Source organism: Nycticebus coucang, unplaced genomic scaffold, assembly GCF_027406575.1.
Source record: "Nycticebus coucang isolate mNycCou1 unplaced genomic scaffold, mNycCou1.pri scaffold_64, whole genome shotgun sequence".
Taxonomy (NCBI): Eukaryota; Metazoa; Chordata; class Mammalia; order Primates; family Lorisidae; genus Nycticebus; species Nycticebus coucang.
In genome coordinates, this window is record NW_026515589.1 from 186,598 (window position 1) to 192,597 (window position 6,000).

The window sequence follows — 6,000 nt, forward strand, 5'->3', positions numbered from 1 at the left end:
GAAAATAGTGGCGGAGGCAATGGCCCCAAAATATAAAGCATAGAGGATGCTTATGTAAAGACAGGATATTTTCATGAAAGATTTCTGAAGTCTATTTTCATTGGCAAATACAAAATTCCTTTTTAAGAAGGACTACTTACAAAAAAAAAAAAAAAGACTACTTACTACTGGAAGAAAGAAGATATTACCTTCACAATAGATGGGACCTCCTCATCTGACCTGTGTGGTGACAGTTACTGACCGGCCAATAAAGGCTCCTCCACCAGGCCCTCAAGGGGCTTGCCCTGCTCTTCCATCCTCATACCACCTTTGTGGCAGCTGCTGTGGCTGGGTGGTGACACTCTGCCTTCATTTGGAAGGCGTTTCTGGGCCAGATAATCCTTGGATAATAGTGTCTACCCAAGGACTGGTTGTAAAGCAGCTTCTAGAAGCAGATAAATAATAGAAATTGGCCTCTTTTGTCCCAGCCCCTGGGACAACAGGCATCTGGGGAACTCACTGCATCTGGCCTGACCCTCAGTCCATCCATGCTGACCTATGTCTTTCCAGTTTGGGTCAGAGGACTGGAGCCTGACTCCTATTCTCTGCCTCTCAACACCTTCCACTACAGAAAGGGCCTGGTGTGTCATAGTAGATGGAGAAGATGACAAGACAAGAAAGAAGCCCCTGAGACATCTCAGAGATGTCCGTGAGGTGCTCATTCTGGCCATGGCAACTAATCATCCTCACTTGGAAGGAGCAAAAAACGCACAGGAGGGCTGGCCTGCGGCTGGACTCAGGTGATAAGGCCACACAGCTTCGCTTGAACTTACAACCCTGAAGTCGTCTTCCTCCCAAGTCCATGTCACCCTCACGTGGCCTGGGTGCTCCTGTGACTTCCTTCTGTCCATCTTTGTCTTTTCCTTTTAAGGTCCAGCTCATGGTCCTGAGCCTGCTTCCTCCCATGGAATCCACTAGGCGGTGTTTCTGGATTCCTAGAGCCCTTTGTCTTCATCTCACTAATTTTAATATTTAGTCACTGACATCTGGCTCCCCCTCAAGTACCACTGGGAAACTGCTGTCTAGTGATTAAGGACTTCTAGGACAGTCTATTGATGAGAAGCACGTTTATGGTGGTGAGAGACGGATGACACTTTTCAACAGAGCTGTCCTTTTTGTTTTGTTGAGGGAAAAAATTCACAACTCCAGGGTAATCAAATTCTATGGAAATACAAAGTATTTCACACAGCTATTCAAGGTTCAAAGGGGTCCTCAAGCCATAATTTTCCTCACTTTATATGTATGTTTTCTTGAACAAATACTTTAGTTTGCAAAGGTGTTCTGAGGAACCAAAAACCTACATTAACTGGCAGGTTCAACGGGGACTTGATTGGGGGCTTTTCTGTCACCCATGGGTGAATTTATCTTTACTTGCAGTACACAATGAACCATGCCCACCTTTTAGGAAGGGAGCCACGTGTTCACCCTGACACTCAGACCCAGAAGAAGCCCTCTCATTTCTTTGCAAAGTGATGGCCCCAGTACACAGCAACCAGAGTTGGTAAAGGCATGGGAGACATATTTTCCATGTGGAAATGTAATTTCCTATTTTCAGCAACACTGTCTGAAATGGAATATTGGGCATCAATTGGGACAGTTGGTCTGAAATTGCCCCAACTCTGCCAGGAGGTTCCTTCTTCCTTATCTACTGACTAGAACTGAGTGTGGCATATGGCTCCACTGGGGGCTCACTTCAGAAGGAAGGATCCCTGCCCAGCACTCCTTGCTTTTGAGATAGGTGAAGATTAAATCTGAGGTTTCATGTAATGAAAAAAGCTCTGGGTACATGTAATGAAAAGGGACACCAGATTCCTGCCAATGAGGAATCGATGAGGTTAATCTGTGGTGCCTGCTTCCCCACTCACTGGGTGTGCAACTCTGTGTAATTCATACACATTCTCAAGCCCTCTTTTTTCATAATTCAAATAAAGATTATCTGGATTCATTTAAGGATTAAGGATTCTTTTATTTGATCAATCAAAATTCTGAGACGGGAACATAAAAGCCCCTCATAATTGAGATTTATTATTAAATTATTTGACTCGTAAAAGGAATCCCAAGACACAATTTGTCCATTTAGAACCTCAGGACCATTTTTCTATATGGCAAAACTATTTCTTTCTTGTTTATAAAAAAAATTCTTGGCATACAACAAACTGCACATATTTAAAGTATACAATTTGATCTATTTTGATATACTTACTGTGGCATAAGTAAGGATATATTTGGTCTCTGTCTCCAGCTGTTATCATGGAGATTCAAAAATCCTTTAATTTCCTGTATAACAGCATTTCTTTTTATATTAACAAGGAAATTCAATGTGATCCCCTAGATACTTTCTGGGTGACAATAAAAGACCAACCACATGAACAGAGGATGGTAACTTTGGGCCACACTGACCTCCAAGAAGAGGGAGGGGCAAGAGACTGGCTTCAGTCATGTGGACAATGTTTGAACTAGTCATGCCTACATGATGAAACTCCAATAAAAACTCTGAACCCAAAGCTCAGTGGAACTCCCAGGTTTGTGAATAACTGATGGCTGTGAAGGAATTATCTATCCTATGACTCGACAAGGTTAGGGCATGAAAGCTCTGAGTTCAGGACCCTACCAGATCTCACCTATGTGTGAGATTGTGGTAAAATTGTAATTTTATGAATTATAATTTTCCTCAGTTCTATGAATTATATCTAGCAAACTACAGAAACTGAGGGGTATGGGAACCCCCAAATACAGGGTCACTCTTTTTGACATTTGGGCTGCCTAAGGGACCCCAAATTGCATCTGGTGTCTGATTTAAGATCAGTGTGGATAACATTGCCCTTATCTTGTGGTATCTAATGCTAACTCTGGGTGGCTGGTAGCAAAAATGTCATAATGTGCTGTAATAGCATCCAGCTGGGAGGGGGGATAAATGACTTCGTGTCACAGACGTGGGATTTTCTGGAACAACTTTGACTCATTGAAACACATGGTTTAGGAATAGAAAGGATGAAAGGCTGTGGAATGAGCATTCTTTGATTCCTGGGTGGCCACAAGGTCATGCATGGTATAGAACAGCAGCTATGTTGCAACCAATTCCAAAGCTAAAAGTTACCAGTTATCTAGTTACAATAAACTAACTGGTCTTTTACCAAGCAGACAACAGCATACGATGGGGGAAAGAAGGCCTATTCAATAAATGCTGCTAGGAAAACTGGATAGCCACATGCAAAAGAATGAAATAGGAAGCCCATCTCTCACTACTCACAAAAATTAATTCAGGATGGCTAAAAGAGTCAGATCATTTAAGGAAAGAAACTGTAAGAATTCTAGAGGACAAGGTAGAGAAAACTCTTTTCAATATCAGCCTAGGCAAAGAATTTATGAAAAATATACCAATAGCAATCTTGGCAACAATTAAAATTAATAAATGGAATTTGATTAAACTAAAATGCTTCTGCACAGCTAAGGAAACAATCAACAGAGCAAATAGACAACCTACAGAATGGAAGAAGCTACATGAGCCAATAAAGTGTTCATAAACAAAAATTTACAAAGAACTCAAGCAAGTCAGCAAGAAAAAACAAACAACCCTATCAAAAAGAGGGCAAAGACATGAATAGAAGCTTCTCAAAAGAAGAAAGACAAATGGCAAAAAACAAAAAAGAAAAAAATGCTCAACATCACTAATCATCAAGGAAATGAAATTAGAATCACAATGAGATTTCAGCTTATCCTGATGAGAATGGCTTTTATTAAAAAGTCCAAAACCAGTAGATGCTGACGTGGATGCAGAGAGAAAGGAACACATACACATTGTAGGTGGGACTGCAAATTAGCACATCCTCTAATGGAAAACTGTATGGCGATTCCTCAAACAACTAGAAATAGACCTACCATTCAATCCAGCAATCATGCTATTGGGTATTTACTCAAAGGAAAAGAGGACTTTTCGCCAAAAGACATCTCACTCAAATGTTTATTGCAGCACAATTCACAATTGCAAAGATGTAGAATCAACTCAAGTGTCCATCAGTCTGAGTATATTAATAAAATGTGGTATATGTATACCATAGAATACTACTCAGCAATAAAAAAATATTAATTCATACCTTTTACAATAATCTGAGTGCAACTGGAGACCATTCTCCAAGTGAAGCATCTCAAGAATGAAAAAAGAAATACCACATGTATTCACTATTAAATTGGAACTAACCAATGGGCACACACATAAAGGAGAGTAAAATTCAGTGGAAATCAACGAGGGAAGTGGGAAGGAGGGCAGGTCAAAAACCTGCCTAATGGGTATTATGAACCCTCTGAGTGATGGGCATACCTTTAACTGTGACTCAAATATTAAAAAAGGGATTTATGTAACCTAAAACATTTATACATCCTTAAAATGTTTTAATTTAAAAAAAAAAAGTTACCAATGGAATTTAGAGATGATAGATTTAACTTCCAGAAAATTTGTTCACTAGATGCATAGGGAGATATAAAATAATACGTAAAAGTAAAACACAGAATCCTTCCATTACTGCTACCTGTAATAACTAAAATATAATTTTAAAAGAGAGTGTGAGGTCAGATCTTGATGGCCAGGCAAAGCTCATATTTTGGTCCACCTGAGCTATGGCCACTAGCTTCAAAGATGCTTCAATTTTTCCCAAAGGAAAAATTATGTTGGGACAATAGATAGTACCTCTAAGATCCTTGGTCACAAAGAAAGGAGTCTTTGTGGGGTTAGGGGGAGAAAAGCCAAGAGACTATTGAGGGAGTACAGGGCAAAATAATTGTCTCACGTTGTGAATCAGAATTGCCATCTTCCTAAAGAGTTCTTATGGAAACGGATGGTAAGATTAATTTAGGGCCAGTCGCTCTGGGCTTGAATGTCTTTTTTTTTTTTTTATTGAATCATAGCTGTATACATTAATGCTATTATGGGGTACAACATGCTGGTTTTATATACTATTTGAAATATTTTCATCAAACTGATTAACATAGCCTTCACCACATTTTCTTACTTATTGTGTTAAGATATTTATACTCTACACTTAGTAAATTTAACATGTACCCTTGTGAAATGCACCGTAGTTGTGTTCCCACTGATTCCCCTCCCTCCACCCATCCTTCCCCCGCACAGTATCTCAAGAATGGAAGAAAAAGTATCCAATGTACACAGCCCTAATATGAAACCAATTTATAGCTTTCATATGAAAGCTATAATCCAACTATAGTCCAAGAAGAAGGGGAAAGAGGAGAGGGTAGGCTTGAATGTCTTAAAGTAGAAAAATGTTTGGTCTTATTCAAGACCCACATCTCACTGTGGAACAATCCCAGTGATAATGCAAATACAAAGCAGGCTATTCCCGGGGGGACAGAATGCCTGAGCCCACAAGATATAGAATAGAAGCTTGAATGCTGTTGGTATAAGCAAATTCTCTGCATTACAGCCCTACATGGAATGTAGCCTGGAACACAGGCACAGATCCTATGGGCCCCTTCCAGTGACAATTTCTGGGACCACGGAGTAGAAAATGTCCTTTGGAAGGGCAATTACTAACTTTCTATCGACATCAATTGAAACTGTCCATATGACTAAAGGACATAATCTTGAAGCCTGAAGTAGGTTCCCATGACATCTTAGACAATGTCAGATAAACTCTTTAATATGGAGAGCAAGGCTCACAATTTTATTGAGTTTCACAATAAAATGAGAACAGGAACACACTAAAGGAGAAAAGAGTTTCTCAGCAAGTTCATAAGCAGCAAGATTCTTCTCCCTGGAGCTGACTGAACCCACCTTAGAAGCTGCTTGATTTTATTACCACTTGGACAGGGCCTTATAAACAAAAAAGAGCTGCTTGGCTTTTGCACATCAGTTCCAAGGTGAATGTGAAGTTTCCTGTTTGGAAGACTGCCACTCTCTGACCAAAGAAAGCAGAAGTAACCCATTCGGTGGGCTCAATTTCATGACGT